The following is a 15,791-nucleotide window of genomic DNA, read 5'->3' on the forward strand; positions in this document are numbered from 1 at the left end:
GATTTCAATAAAGGTGCACTATTAAAAAACTGATAAATAAAGCTTTTAAACTCATACCAACTCTCTTTATTGACTGAAAACAATACTTGAAATTGTGATGATTATTTCATGGATATACAGCTCCTGGTTAATCTCATTTTACGACAAAGGTCCATTGGCCTGAGACACAGGGATTGCAAAGCTTTGCACCATTATTTGAACCCTCCTGCCCCCGTGTGTGATTTTAGCACGGGGATAAATATGGCGTTAAGGCCATAGAGTCATTTTTTTGCACGAGAACACCTACTTTGCATCTCATTGAGCAAAGTAGGTTTCCAGGTCCAAAAAATGACTTTAACTCCATAAATTTGGCGCTAACCAAAGTATAAATTTGGAGTTACTTTTGCACCGAATTTGCGTAAAACAAAATTACACAAATATGGCGCAAAACAATTATAAATATGCCCCAATGTTTGTAGTAGAAAACAGATACAGTCTCACAAAGGTTGACTGCTGCGAAGACCTTAGGTCTAATGATGAAAGAGAGTTCAGTGGTCAGTTCAGATTGTAAGATGGCAACTGAGTGTAAATGTATGGAAACAAGCTTTTTGCAGGTTCCACCCCCCTGATTTTTAGCTCTCATTTTCGACAACTAGCTACTGCTATTTTGATTCTGAGTGAACACTGAGGTCTGCTAACCAGAACTCAGTGCCAGTGTTCTATCCCCTTACAAAATGTATGTTGAATGGCTATCCCAAAATGTCAAGTACTGACATACCTATAAGTGCCTAGTATATGGTACCCATGGTACCAAGGGCATGACAGGCAGAGTGTTTACTTAGGGCTGCAGCACTGATTGAACCAACCTGTGTGTGACAAAATACAAAATGGCTCCCAGCCTGCCGCTGCAGATAGGAAGGGCTGTTGGCAAAGCCAACACTTCCCTTAGGAATATATGCAAGTCTCCGAAGGTTGATATAGCCCTAAGGCAGGGGGCTGTATATTAATAAGCGGGACATGAATAGTTATATGTGTCTTAGCAGCAAAAACCGTAAAGTTGTTGTTTTGCTGTAGAAAGGTTAGTATCCCCACTCAAATACAGAGTTACTGTCTGGCACCTCATCCTGGCTAACGTTTCAATGGGACAACCTAGCTGTGTACTGTAAGGTATCAAATTAATTGTGGCATTCAATTCAATCTGATGCCCAGATTAAATTGAATGTCACTATTAAATTAAAGCAGCTTTTAGAAAGGTGCCACTCTGTAACCCAGCTTGTCCAGCAGTCTCACACAGGCACTGGCCCACAGACAGCTTTCTGCCGACCAGGGGCATAGTGTGAATAACTCGCAGGCTAAGAAACAATAGCAGCCTGCTGCAGTATGAGGTGTCACCTACCTCTTGCAGGAAGCCACACAGGGTGTTAGCCCAAAAGGCAAGCTTTTAAGGTGAAGCTGTCTTTGGTCGGTAAACAGGGTTAATATTCCCAAAGGGCTTCCCTTTGTTCAGGTGGACAGGCTGGGGACAGGGACAGAGAGGGAAGACCAGTGCCCAAACCTGTTTTCCCACAGGCATGTAGCCCCCAGGTAGCCACACCTCCTGTATGGGCTTCCAGGCTCCTCACATTGAGGAAAATTTCAGACATCTTGAGAGTGGCCAGAATTGTGCACACTGTGATTTTTAGGTGCCACACATTGCCGGAAAGTCATCACCATTGGGAGGAGATCTGATAGCCCATGGGCTAGAGACTGTGTTGTCCCCTTAGGGCAGTTTCACAGGATACATATGGCACTCTGAATCTCAGATCACATTGGAACTGGAACAAGGACTGAAGAAGGACTGCCCTGCTGACCTTTGAACCACACAAAGAGAGGCTGCACCATCTGCTGAACTGCACCTACTGCACCTTGGCTACTGAGGCTAGGACTATGTCTGCAGCTCCTGGCTTGGTAATAGTTGTTCCCCAGCCCCAGAATGGACCAGTGGCTCCAAGGATCAGTTGGTTGGCACCCTGGAACATCAGGGACATAAAACTGAAAAAGCATAACCTGGCAAGTTGGTAGCCACTTCAAGGGAATTGCCGCTGACTGCTGCTAGGCATCCCAAGAGACCGATCCTGTGTCAACACCAGGAAAGTGCGCGCTCTACGGGCATCTAGAATGCAAAAACCCAACACTTGCAAGATAAAGTAATTTATGCATTGTGATGATATGTTATTGTTTAACCTTTTGCATTGCAGAATTCCATCCAAAAGATTCATTTTTAAGGTGCTTATAAATACTGTACATTTACAATGTAGTGCTGCAAACATTCAGAGTGTGTTAGGGTGTGGTCCCTTTCCAGGGCCTTCTGGAGACTTCCCAACTTCCAGTGCTCACTATTCAGAGGTCCCGATGCAGAGCAGCAGCTTCTTCCTGAGCTCCTGTCCCGGCGGCCTATTTGGATTTTCCAGTCTTCTGCACTCATCTCTCATTGGTGATCACTGTTTCCAGGCGGTAAGACGGTGTTTGGACATTTCCCAACACCGTAATTGAGAATCTTCATATTCTTGCTTTTAATTATTAAATGAATAACAGATTATTTGTGTGCTGCCATTTTTTGACATTTGTATAGTGTTTTGCAAATAGGGAGGACGCGCAATTTATTCCATAAAGATTTGACTTCGTTATTACATTATTGTTCATTGCGCGCTGATATTTCTTGACATTTACATGATGTTTTACGAGTTGGCAAGACGTGCAACTCGTTTCATGAGCATTTAACTTTGTTGTTCATTGCGCGCTATCTTTTCTTGACATTTACATGGTGGCATTCGAATCGGCGAAACGCGCGATTCACTTCTCGTGTGTAATTTATGCTGTTCATTCTGCGCTACCATTTTCTGGCATTTACATGGTGGCATTCGAATCGGCAACATGCGCGATTCTTTCCTTGAGTGTTTTTTCATGTTATTCATTGTGCGCTCCCATTTTCTGGCATTTACATGGTGGCATTCGAATCGGCAACACGCGCGCTTCTTTCCTTGAGTGTTTTTTCATGTTATTCATTGTGCGCTACCATTTCCTGGCATTTGTATCGTGGCATTTGAATCGGCAAGACGCGCAATTCTTTCCTCGTGTATAAATAATGTAAGTTACTGTGCGCTTCCATTCTAAGACATTTTCTTGGTAGCATTTCAAGTTGACACGTCGTGTGATTTATTCCTTGAATCTACGTTGTGTGATTTAATGGTGCACAAACCTTTATGGTGTTTAATACTCATATAAAAATCTGCAATGTGCGCAATTTACTTCCAAATGTTTTTTTTCTGAAATGAACACAACAATACCAAAGTTCTAGATGTAATGCTGTGTGTTCCTGATATGTATTCATAAAAGGAGATTCATATGGTTGTTTAGAAATTGCTCCGAGTGTTTCCTGATTCTCATGCTAAAGAAAGTACTTGAATCTGAAAGTCCTATTTAACTTTTCCTGTTTCCTCCTCAGGTATTCGGTCATCTAAAGCCTAGTCAGTTTTAGGATTATTCCAGGGTTGTTCATGTTTTAGCATGGTACTGATTTCATGAGATGTAATCTTGATGTTGTGTTTTAACCTTTTGCTTCCTACAGGTCTCCCTCCAGCTGTTCCCGTCCTAATCCCCTTTTCCCCACTTGGACTCTCTTAGACTCTGTGATAAATCTAATCAGAGTATTGGAGCTGTCTTGTGGTGGAAGTGTTGGGAACGTGCACGGACCCCCAGGGTCTGGTGACTCTGACATCCTGGCCAAAAGTTGCACTCAAGTCTGTCGGACCCGGGAGTGTCATCAGAATCTGGATTGCTCATTCAAGAGGGACACTGGCCTCCACTAGAGGATTTCACTGTGACTGTTGTTTTCAGAGACCAGTAGCCCAGCAGCAGCAGACCTTTTACTGTCTCAAAGAGGACTTTGTGTGACTCCAACCTCTGTGGCCAAAGTCATCCCACACAATCCGTGGACCAAGAAATCACCACAGAGGCACCCTCATCCACCACACAGCATCCAGAGCATCTTTCAGCATCTTTTCATCCTGTATCCCCAGCATTAGGACCACTCTATTAAAGTCTATGACTGTCATTTCCCAAAGGCTGTAACCAGCCTGGGAAATGGTCTTGTGGCCAGGTCACTGTCCAAAGTTTCCATACTGGCTCTCTTAATCTTCATCCTGTCTAATTTAGTCACCCAAGACAGGCCGGTGTAGTCAAACTAAATTTTCAAACGTTTGGAAACTTCACATTGGACTGTTTACAATTAATTTTAAAAGTGATAAACCTTTCAAAATCTCTATCTCCGGAACCCTTAAGTGGATTTTGCAGAACTTGGACTCTAAAAATTCATAAAATGTAATACATGTTTAGAAATAGGTGCTGGGTTTCTTTCATGTTGTGTAGCTTCCTTATTTTGTGTTTTGGAACTAAGTGCTTTACACTAAGGACCATATTTATCACCCCCTTTGCATCACTCTTGCACCATGCAAAGTGGTGCAAAGAAGTCACAAATGACAAATGAGATTTATGACTCCATGGAAGGTCACCTTGTATGTCCCTGCATGAATTCATAAATCTTTAGGAATGTAACACATCACAATTCACTGCTTTACATTACTCTGTGTCAGGGAGGTGTTTTCATGGGTATTGTGTGGGTGTTCCCATGCAACATCCATGGATTATGATGCTTTCCAAGATTTACAATAACAGGTAAAATTCAGAATGTGCCAAAAAGATACACCCTCCTAGGAGAGGCTTAAGGAAGAGAAATATATTTTTTTGCGCCTCCTTTTCTCCTCTTTCTAACCGTGCTGCATCTTGCAGCACACATAGAAAGAGGAAAACACTTCCCAGGATTGTTTTGGTGCTGGAAGGTGTCCATTCCTACACAAAAACAATTCAGCATGCAATGCAGATACCCTTGCCTGTGTTGGCGTTAGGCAACCAAAAGGGCACCAATGCATGGGAAAGAACAGGAATGTGCCATATTGTGATTAATTCAGCCCAGTCCTACCCTTCTCCTGTCACGCAATGCAGCACAGCAAGGTGTCTTGCTGTGCTGAACTGTGTGACTTGGACATAATATGGCCCTGAGTTCCTCTGTGCAAGCCTTTCTGCTTGAAGCCATAGCTACCCTGGGTTGAGCTTAAGGTTATTCAAAAAGGCCTGACTGAAACATAGACAGCTTTTGTGAGTGTATTCCATGGTAAGTCTGCACCGCCATACCATAACATACATCCAAATCCTCAGTGTGAGGCTCATGGGTCGGATTCTGGAGGTAAATATTCCATTAACGGAGTTCCAGCAGGTGATAACTCCTCTTTAAGTGAATCTGAAGAACATGACCATACAGCATATCAAGGCAGTAGTGATTTACTAGCACACAATATAAGTATGGCAGTACTGCTGAACCATGAAAAGGAAATAAGGTGCAAACCCATGAGTGACACTGCATACCATGGTACAGGTGGGCTTTGATGGCCAGAAGTGGCCAAGGGTGTCTATTTTACCACTCCTATCATACCAAATGCCATTGGGGTATTTTGATATCTTGTTAATATTCAATGTCTTTGAGGAGGGCATGAGGGTCTTAGCAGACAGCCGCATATACAAAGTCACTTCAGAATTAGGCAACAAAGCTGAACTTTTAGCAGCACCATCTACATTACCTTCAGACACTTCATCTTGGGATGACTGATGGGCAGCACAATTAACAAAACCTACTTCCAAAGGAAATTTGTAGTGCATGACGGAAATCTTTCATATTGCAACCATTTTTGACTGTGCTCTGGCAGTCACGATGAACCTTCTCTGTACCCTGATGTCATAGGCAACCCCACATGCATACTTTGAATTAGTAAAAATGGTTACAGTTTTTTGGGCAGCTAATATATAAGAACATATAAGAGCAATCAGTTTTACTTCTTAATAGATTGCACTTTGGGTAAACATTGACTCTTCTCTGTCTTATATATGATATAAACAACATACCCAGCCACTAAGTTTCCGTCACCATTTCTAAGGGGAAAACCAACCACACAATAGACAAAATCTCATTTCTGTAATGGTGCATTCATGAGATCAACACAGGGTTTGCTAGGACGAGTAGTGGTACGAATACAATTCAATGGCTCTTTATAAAGAGAAAAAGGTAGCAAAGTGTTGGGTTCAACACAGGACACCGTACCAAAGTGATGTGTGAAGCAGATGCTTCTAACTTAAGGAATTTGGACAGGGACAGATGCTTAGATGTAGTTGTTAACATCAGTTCAGGCATAGTATGATGCACAGCAACAGTGCGAGGTGGCCTAAGAATAAATATTTTAAAATACTTCAAAATGGAAGACAAACACCACATGGAAGCCTCACTGGGCCAAAGATTTCAGAGCTAATATATATTAAGAGATCAATTTGTTTTTACAACTGTGATCCTGTACGAAGGGGAAAATCACCCTTCTCATACCAGTCTAAGGTGAAAAGTTTAGTGTACACGGGTAAACCTATACCATGGGCAGAGATTAGCGTGATTTTCTCTCTTTGTGGACCAGGGAAAACTTTGGGGAGTTTCCTGTTGCAAAAACGAGTGCAGTCATTTCACAATACTAGCATAACCAAACCTTCGCTGTCTGCAGTGGCCTCCCATCCCCCAAAAAGTGTTTTTCTGGGAAATGGTAACAAGGCAGGTTAGCCTCGGGATGTTTTCCATGCAATCAGCAGACAGGTGTCTCTCTCCAGATGAGATTCAGTGAGTTAGCATTTTTTCTCTAAAAGCTTGATGGCCTTTCTTGGCTAATTCAGTGACAAGCTGCGTGGAATGGCATTGTTCGAAGAAATAGGAAGCCACTAGCGCAGAACCACCATGGAAAAGAAAGGTGTCCAAATCTTTCTTACAGGCTTGTGGACAGAGATAAGGTGACTTAGTGTACCCCTAAGCAGTGAAGTCCACTTTATTCGGAACCCAGAAAAACTGAAAGTAAAAAAAAAATTGGCTTCTGGAGATAGGAGGATAGAGAAGAAGTGAGAACATGGATCAGCAATAATAAACCATGTTGCAGTAGAAGGCATACATGATCATTTAATTGCTGGGTTAGGTAAAGAAGTGTAACTTGGTAACATTACTGCATTATTAGCACACAGGTCTTGCACAAATCGATATATGTTCTTACCAGGCTTTTTGATAGGTAGATTTGGGGTATTTTTAGGTAAATACAGTGTGTACTAAGATATTTTGTTTTAACAGAGCACCAATAACCAGACAGATTTCTGCTTCCATCTCAGGGCACAATGGAAGAAGCTTTTTCTTTGAATTTATCATGCATTTTACAGGGCAGTAGTCAAAGTTCGACCTACATCACTAGTGTGTTGGGCCATAGAGAGAATAGAACCTCTGCCAAAGTATCACTCATGGTTTGCGATGAAATAATCACAGTAACATTCATTAGACATACATTGATATTCACGTAGTACAGATACAAATACATTTAGAATGGTCACTTCCCAATAGACACCTGGACAAAGGCAGAATCTTCGGTTACAGCCGCAGCGCACCTGCCTCTAGGAGAGGAGGGGGCAGGCCTCGGTTCTACGAGCTGCGCTGACATTACTAGACTTTGAAGGGCAAAGACTGAAATAAAGAAGTTTTTACAGGGAGAGCTAGAGGGTGGGGGAGTACTGGGGAGAGTGGGAGCTGTTTGATTTGCTGTGCTGATTGTTTTGGCTATAGTTTTTTAGTTACACACCTCACTGTTCTTGTCTGACATGGGCCAGCCTGTCTCCTATCGCTTTTGGCTGTGCATGGTGGGAGTGACACTGGATTCCCTACACTGAAGGTGCTCAGAGACCCCCTCATTAAACCTCCCCCTAGGCAGGTCAATCATAGGGAGTGACGTCAATGTCATACTGGGTCCCCTGGACTCTTTGCGTGCATGAACATTGACACTAGAGAGGGTAAAGAGCTGCACAATTGGGTACTGGGCCTTGGTCTGGGCAATGCCCCGAGGGTATGGAACCCTGTGAGAAAACAGGGCTGATTGCAGAGGCCCCATAACTTTTTGCCCCCATTTTCCACTTTTTGCTGGTGTTTTCCTGACTTTAAAGGTGCCCTGGGTACTGCTAACCAGTCCCAGGGCCTGTGCTCTGTGTAAAATGGATATGCAAATTAGGCTAATTATAATTGGCTAAGTTAACCTACCTATAAGTCCCTAGTATATGGTAGGGCATGTAGGTTTAGGGACCACAGCATAGGTGGTGCACACCTAGGTGCATTGCTGAGGTGCCCAGTGTCATTTTAAAAGCAAGCCTGCCTTGCTGGCTGCTTTTAAATTAAAGTTATATGCAAATTCGACTTTGGAATTAAAGGTACTTCCAAAGTCTTAAACTACCTTATTTTTACATATAAGTCACCCCTAAGGTGTGCCCTATGTGCCCCTAGGGCTGGGTGCCATGTAACTATAAGCAGGGACTTTATAAAAATAGATTTATAAGCCCTGGTGAGGTAAAAACAGCCAAATTCGTTTTTCCCTCATTGAAGTAAATGGCCTTCATAGGCTAGAATGGGCAGACTTTATTTTAAATTTTAAAGTCTCCTTATATGTTGCATACCAAGAATTTGGTATCAAATTAATTGTTGTAATAAATCCTACAACTTCCAGTTGTTGGATTTAATATAACTAGTTCAGGTAAAAAGTTTAGACTTTACCTAAAAAGTTGCCAATTTCAGCTCTGCATTGTTTTTGCTGCTGTGCTCTGATTGGCCAGCCTGCAGCAGCTTCTGCCAGGCTGCCTTGATGAGGTGTGAAGTGGCCAGGCTTCACACAAAGGAATGTGCTTGGGGGAGAGAATCTCCCCTCAGCAGATGGTGAGGCAGGAAGGGGGAGGGCTGCCAAACTGGTCTTCAAAGGCAGAGAAGGACATTTGCAGCACCCAGCAACACCCCCACATCCTGCAACCCCAGACAGCTAGGTGCCCCCTTGATTAGATTAGGAGAGGGCAGGAGAGGGGTGTGTTTATGATTTTTAGCAACACCAGTGGGTGGGCTCAGCCAGATGTAACCTCCAAAAATCAGATTCATCCATGTTGGATTTTTAGAGACTGTTGCCTTCTGGGATGGATTTTTGCCACACTTCCCCGGAAGTGGTCATCACAGGGGGACGACCCTGTCCCTGATTGGAGAACCAGGGCCCCCCTGCTTTTCACCCAGGAGCAAGGATAAAACTGGCAGAGCTGCACCCACACCTCAGATCCCCTCCAGAATTCAACAAGAAAGGAACTAAAGAAGAAGAAGGACTGCCCTGCTGGACCCCTGGCCTGCACCTGGAACCTGCACTCAGAAGGACTGCACCAGCTGCACACTTGGGCTTCACCACAAGAAGGACTTTGCCTGGCTTCAACTGGTTCAAGGAGTGACTCCCTGTTTGCTACAGGTGAAAAATTGCTAAACCAGAGTCCCCTGCACCAAATCCTGAAGAAAGCGACCAGCTGACCACTGTCCAGTGGCCAAAAAGGAGTTTGCGCCAGGTGCATTCTGGGAGTTGAAGTCCGCACCCCCCAAGGACCATCACAGAACTTCTGGACCCTTGGGGTGAGCTGTGGACCCCAAAAGAACCTTAAAAGAACATCTGGGTGAAGCCCCAGAAGTTTGGAAAAGATTTGAGAATTTTTGGAAAAAAGCTCCAGAGAGGGACCGACCCGCCGCGGAAATTCTAGCCGGCTTGCCTCAACCGCGACCCGGCCTGACTTCGTGGTTCGTCCCGGTAAAGAAAAACATCCAAAAAAGAGACTAAGTCCGAACGTAAAAAGTTGACCGGGACCTCCCAGCCATCGTATCCGAGAAGGGCTCCATGGACGTCGGATCAAGATCCAGGTTTACCCCGGTCGAAGGATTTTCATCTCGAAAAAACGACTAAGTCCGAAGGTAAAAGTCTCCACCGAGGAAACCCACATCGCGTATCCGGACAAGGGCTCCAGGAGGTCGGATTCAACTGGCAGGTTCGTCCCGGTGAAGAAAAACTTCAAAATAAAGACTAAGTCAGAAGGTAACTTTTTAACCGAGGCCTCCCGCGACCTGTAGCCGAGCAGGGCTCCATCGCGGTCGGCCTGAAAGTTTGACTTTGCCCCGGTCGAGGTGCAACCAGATGACCCGATTGGCGCTTTTTGTTTCTAAGCGCTAGAAAAGTAATAATTCTTTAAAAATTCATATCTCCGGTTCCCCTGAACCGATTGTAAACGTTTTTGTGTCATTTTAAAGATAAAAATATAAACTATTTTTATAAATTGGTTTTGGATTTTTAAACTGTTTCCTGTGTTTTATTTAATTACTGTTTTGTGATATTTGAAAGCTTTACACTTTGTCTCCTAAGTTAAGCCTTGACGCTCGTTGCCAAGCTACCAAGGATTGAGCTGGGATTAATTTACTGAGACCTAACTGTACCTATGTGGAGGTTAGTGGCTTGTTGCTAGGTGTAGGTACCTACCTGCCCTACCAATAACCCATTTTCCAACATAATTGGAAGCAGCGACGGGATCCTGTACTTGTGTTCAATATCACGTTACAGTTTTAGGTAAAACAAATTAAAAATCCTTTAAATTGTCCTAGTGCAAAAATTGTTTTTAATTTTTAATTTGGATTAATTTCAATTATTGAATTTTTGTAATTTTTCTAAATTCTTGTTTCCAATTTTTGCAAAAAGTTTTTGTTGACACAAAACTAGGGAACCATGGAGCTTGATCTGGCTAGCCTACCCACACTGACAGTAGTCCAGCTTAGGGGGTTGTGTATTGAAAGAGGGTTGCCTGCAACCACTGATCTCAGGAAGCAAATCCTGATCACATCCCTGACAGCATGGGCTGAGGCCCAAGAGGTAGAGTCAGAAGAAGCTCCAGAGGAGGGAGAAAGAAGGGAGGATGCAAGCTCTAACCACTCAGGAGAGGGAAGGCATCTGAGCCTAAGTGAGGATGAGGAAGAACGGTCCTCAGTAAACACAGTCACTAGGGGCAGATCCAAAGCTAGTGGTGGGAAGGGGGTCCTTTCAGGAGGAGAGAACCCATCCATCAGAGAAAGAGAGCTGGAGGCCCAGCTATCATACATAGCTTTGGAAGCAGAGAAGCTGGCCCTAGAAAAGAAAAAGTGGGCATACAAAGAGAAAAGAGATGGAAGCAGCGATAAAGAAGCTGAGGTGTCCATGGGTGGGGGAGTTTGCCCCAGATTACCCAAGGGGGTAGTTCCTGCTTATATAGAGGGGGATGACATAGATAAGTGGCTGGGGGCCTTTGAGAGGGCACTCCAAATGAGAAGGGTTAGGCCTCAATACTGGGGTTCCCTTTTGTGGGAGTTGGTCCCCAACTCAGGGAGGGATAGGCTTCTGACCTTAAGGGGGGAGGAGGCAGATTCATACCCTAGTATGAAGAGGTGCTTAGCCAAGAAGTTTGGTCTGACCCCAGAGCAATATAGGATGAAGTTCAGGGACACCCAGAAGGTCAGTACCCAGTCTTGGGTTGACTTTGTTGACATTTCACTAAAGGCACTAGAGGGCTGGATTATTGGTAACAAAGTAGATACTTATGAGGGGTTATACAATCTGATCATGAGAGAGCACATCTTGACCAATTGTACCCAAGAAAGGTTACGCCAGCATCTAGTGGACTCTAAGCAGACCAACCCTAGAGAGCTAGGGGAGGCAGCTGATGAGTGGTTGAGAACCAGGGTGGTTGTCAAGTCCCAGGGGGGAGACTCCAAGAGGGGGGGGACAGGTCCCCAAAAACCTAAGGAGGGAGGTGGTAAGCCCACCACAGAGACTCCCTCTGTACCCCAGAACCCTAAGAAGGAGGAGAGTAAATCCCCCTCCCACTCTGACCAGCAGAGACAGTTAGACCCTGGGTTAAAAAAACTCTTGGACAGTAGGGCTTGCTTTGACTGTCAGCAGACAGGTCACTTCAGAGGAGATGCAGCCTGTCCAAAGAAGGTGGTTAGCACTGGGCTGTCCAGTGTAGCCATAGAGGAGGATTCCTCAGATGATGAAGTCCTCCTAGCATTGAGCTGGGAGACAGGACCAGATGGTAAGCTGGTGATCCCTGAGGGTGGGAGTAGGCACTTCCACCACATTCAAGTGAATGGGATCCCTACCACTGGCCTGAGAGACACCTGTGCCAGTCACACTATAGTGAGTGACCGGTTAGTGACCCCAGACATGTATGTCCCAGGAAAGACAAAGAAAGTCAGGATAGCCACAGGGGAGGTCACCTCCAAACCTGTAGCCATAGTGCCCCTAGAGAGGGAGGGTATCCTTGACTGGATTAGGGTGGTAGTCGGTGCTGACCTTCCCCTAGATTGTATCCTGGGCAATGACCTCCCAGAGGTGAGTCTGGTCACAGATGGGGTGGTCGCCCAGGGCGCCCCCCCAACCCAAAGTCCTGGGGAGTCAGTCCCTACAGTTAGGAGACAGGGGTCCCCAAGAAAAGGAAAGAAGAAAAGGAAGGGTAGGCCACTCTTAAAGAGAGTTCCAGGGAGCCAAAGGCCTTCTGCCCCAGTAAGGGGGGAGCCCAGAGTTGGCACTGGTGAGGCCTCACCTGACCCCAAGGAAGTCCTGAGTAGTCAGCCAGCTGTCCAGATGCAAGGTGTTGCCCCTGCACTGACAGAAGGGAGAGTGGAAGGAGGGTGTCTGCCACAGGAGGTGGTAGCCCCCCACTCTAGACAGCAAGAGGGGTGCCAGGACCCCAAAGTTGCCCTTAAAGCAGCTCAGCCACCTGTCAGTGGAGAGCTTAGGGTGTGGTTCTGGGTACTGACAGCTGTCAGTAGCCTCTGCTGGGTGCTAGCCTTCCAGGCAGCACTGTACTTAGCCTGGGAGGCAGACCCCAGGGCCAATAGCAAAGAAGGCCCCCTGACCCTATTGGTCATGGTGGGGTTGCTCAAGTGTTGGGTGACCTCTTTGGGTAAGCTAGGTGTTGCCCTAGCAAAGCTTGGAGTAGGGGAGGGGGCACCTCACTACCCAAGTTGGCAGAGAGAAAGGAGGAAGACCCCCCTAGAGGAAAGTTTCAGTTTGTGTTGGGTCCTTTTACTGTTGGGATGGCTTCACTACCCATAGGGAGTGACCCTGACAGGAGGATATAAGGCAGAGTAGGCCCTGCAAAGGGACAGCCAGTTTTCTTCACTGTCTTCCTCGCCTAACAAGCCAGGAAGACTCTCCCAGGGTTGGGCTGAGTCTCCTGGGCGTGTGGGCTGGGGGGGGGGGGGTTGTGTGAGAAAACAGGGCTGATTGCAGAGGCCCCATAACTTTTTGCCCCCATTTTCCACTTTTTGCTGGTGTTTTCCTGACTTTAAATGTGCCCTGGGTACTGCTAACCAGTCCCAGGGCCTGTGCTCTGTGTAAAATGGATATGCAAATTAGGCTAATTATAATTGGCTAAGTTAACCTACCTATAAGTCCCTAGTATATGGTAGGGCATGTAGGTTTAGGGACCACTGCATAGGTGGTGCACACCTAGGTGCATTGCTGAGGTGCCCAGTGTCATTTTAAAAGCAAGCCTACCTTGCTGGCTGCTTTTAAATTAAAGTTATATGCAAATTCGACTTTGGAATTAAAGGTACTTCCAAAGTCTTAAACTACCTTATTTTTAAATATAAGTCACCCCTAAGGTGTACCCTATGTGCCCCTAGGGCTGGGTGCCATGTAACTATAAGCAGGGACTTTATAAAAATAGATTTATAAGCCCTGGTGAGGTAAAAACAGCCAAATTCGTTTTTCCCTCATTGAAGTAAATGGCCTTCATAGGCTAGAATGGGCAGACTTTATTTTAAATTTTAAAGTCTCCTTAAATGTTGCATACCAAGAATTTGGTATCAAATTAATGGTTGTAATAAATCCTACAACTTCCAGTTGTTGGATTTAATATAACTAGTTCAGGTCAAAAGTTTAGACTTTACCTAAAAAGTTGCCAATTTCAGCTCTGCATTGTTTTTGCTGCTGTGCTCTGATTGGCCAGCCTGCAGCAGCTTCTGCCAGGCTGCCTTGATGAGGTGTGAAGTGGCCAGGCTTCACACAAAGGAATGTGCTTGGGGGAGAGAATCTCCCCTCAGCAGATGGTGAGGCAGGAAGGGGAGGGCTGCCAAACTGGTCTTCAAAGGCAGAGAAGGACATTTGCAGCACCCAGCAACACCCCCACATCCTGCAACCCCAGACAGCTAGGTGCCCCCTTGATTAGATTAGGAGAGGGCAGGAGAGGGGTGTGTTTATGATTTTTAGCCACACCAGTGGGTGGGCTCAGCCAGATGTAACCTCCAAAAATCAGATTCATCCATGTTGGATTTTTAGAGACTGTTGCCTTCTGGGATGGATTTTTGCCACACTTCCCAGGAAGTGGTCATCACAGGGGGACGACCCTGTCCCTGATTGGAGAACCAGGGCCCCCCTGCTTTTCACCCAGGAGCAAGGATAAAACTGGCAGACCTGCACCCACACCTCAGATCCCCTCCAGAATTCAACAAGAAAGGAACTAAAGAAGAAGAAGGACTGCCCTGCTGGACCCCTGGCCTGCACCTGGAACCTGCACTCAGAAGGACTGCACCAGCTGCACACTTGGGCTTCACCACAAGAAGGACTTTGCCTGGCTTCAACTGGTTCAAGGAGGGACTCCCTGTTTGCTACAGGTGAAAAATTGCTAAACCAGAGTCCCCTGCACCAAATCCTGAAGAAAGCGACCAGCTGACCACTGTCCAGTGGCCAAAAAGGAGTTTGCGCCAGGTGCATTCTGGGAGTTGAAGTCCGCACCCCCCAAGGACCATCACAGAACTTCTGGACCCTTGGGGTGAGCTGTGGACCCCAAAAGAACCTTAAAAGAACATCTGGGTGAAGCCCCAGAAGTTTGGAAAAGATTTGAGAATTTTTGGAAAAAAGCTCCAGAGAGGGACCGACCCGCCGCGGAAATTCTAGCCGGCTTGCCTCAAGCGCGACCCGGCCTGACTTCGTGGTTCGTCCCGGTAAAGAAAAACATCCAAAAAAGAGACTAAGTCCGAACGTAAAAAGTTGACCGGGACCTCCCAGCCATCGTATCCGAGAAGGGCTCCATGGACGTCGGATCAAGATCCAGGTTTACCCCGGTCGAAGGATTTTCATCTCGAAAAAACGACTAAGTCCGAAGGTAAAAGTTTCCACCGAGAAAACCCACATCGCGTATCCGGACAAGGGCTCCAGGAGGTCGGATTCAACTGGCAGGTTCGTCCCGGTGAAGAAAAACTTCAAAATAAAGACTAAGTCAGAAGGTAACTTTTTAACCGAGGCCTCCCGCGACCTGTAGCCGAGCAGGGCTCCATCGCGGTCGGCCTGAAAGTTTGACTTTGCCCCGGTCGAGGTGCAACCAGATGACCCGATTGGCGCTTTTTGTTTCTAAGCGCTAGAAAAGTAATAATTCCTTAAAAATTCATATCTCCGGTTCCCCTGAACCGATTGTAAACGTTTTTGTGTCATTTTAAAGATAAAAATATAAACTATTTTTATAAATTGGTTTTGGATTTTTAAACTGTTTCCTGTGTTTTATTTAATTACTGTTTTGTGATATTTGAATGCTTTACACTTTGTCTCCTAAGTTAAGCCTTGACGCTCGTTGCCAAGCTACCAAGGGTTGAGCTGGGATTAATTTACTGAGACCTAACTGTACCTATGTGGAGGTTAGTGGCTTGTTGCTAGGTGTAGGTACCTACCTGCCCTACCAATAACCCATTTTCCAACAAACCCCATTACCAGAGAATACACTCACACTTTGGCAGCACATGACTCGCTATCCCTCATTGATTTGTTTCAGCTTTCGGCGTTGGACCT

This window comes from Pleurodeles waltl, chromosome 2_1, assembly GCF_031143425.1.
Source record: "Pleurodeles waltl isolate 20211129_DDA chromosome 2_1, aPleWal1.hap1.20221129, whole genome shotgun sequence".
Taxonomy (NCBI): domain Eukaryota; kingdom Metazoa; phylum Chordata; class Amphibia; order Caudata; family Salamandridae; genus Pleurodeles; species Pleurodeles waltl.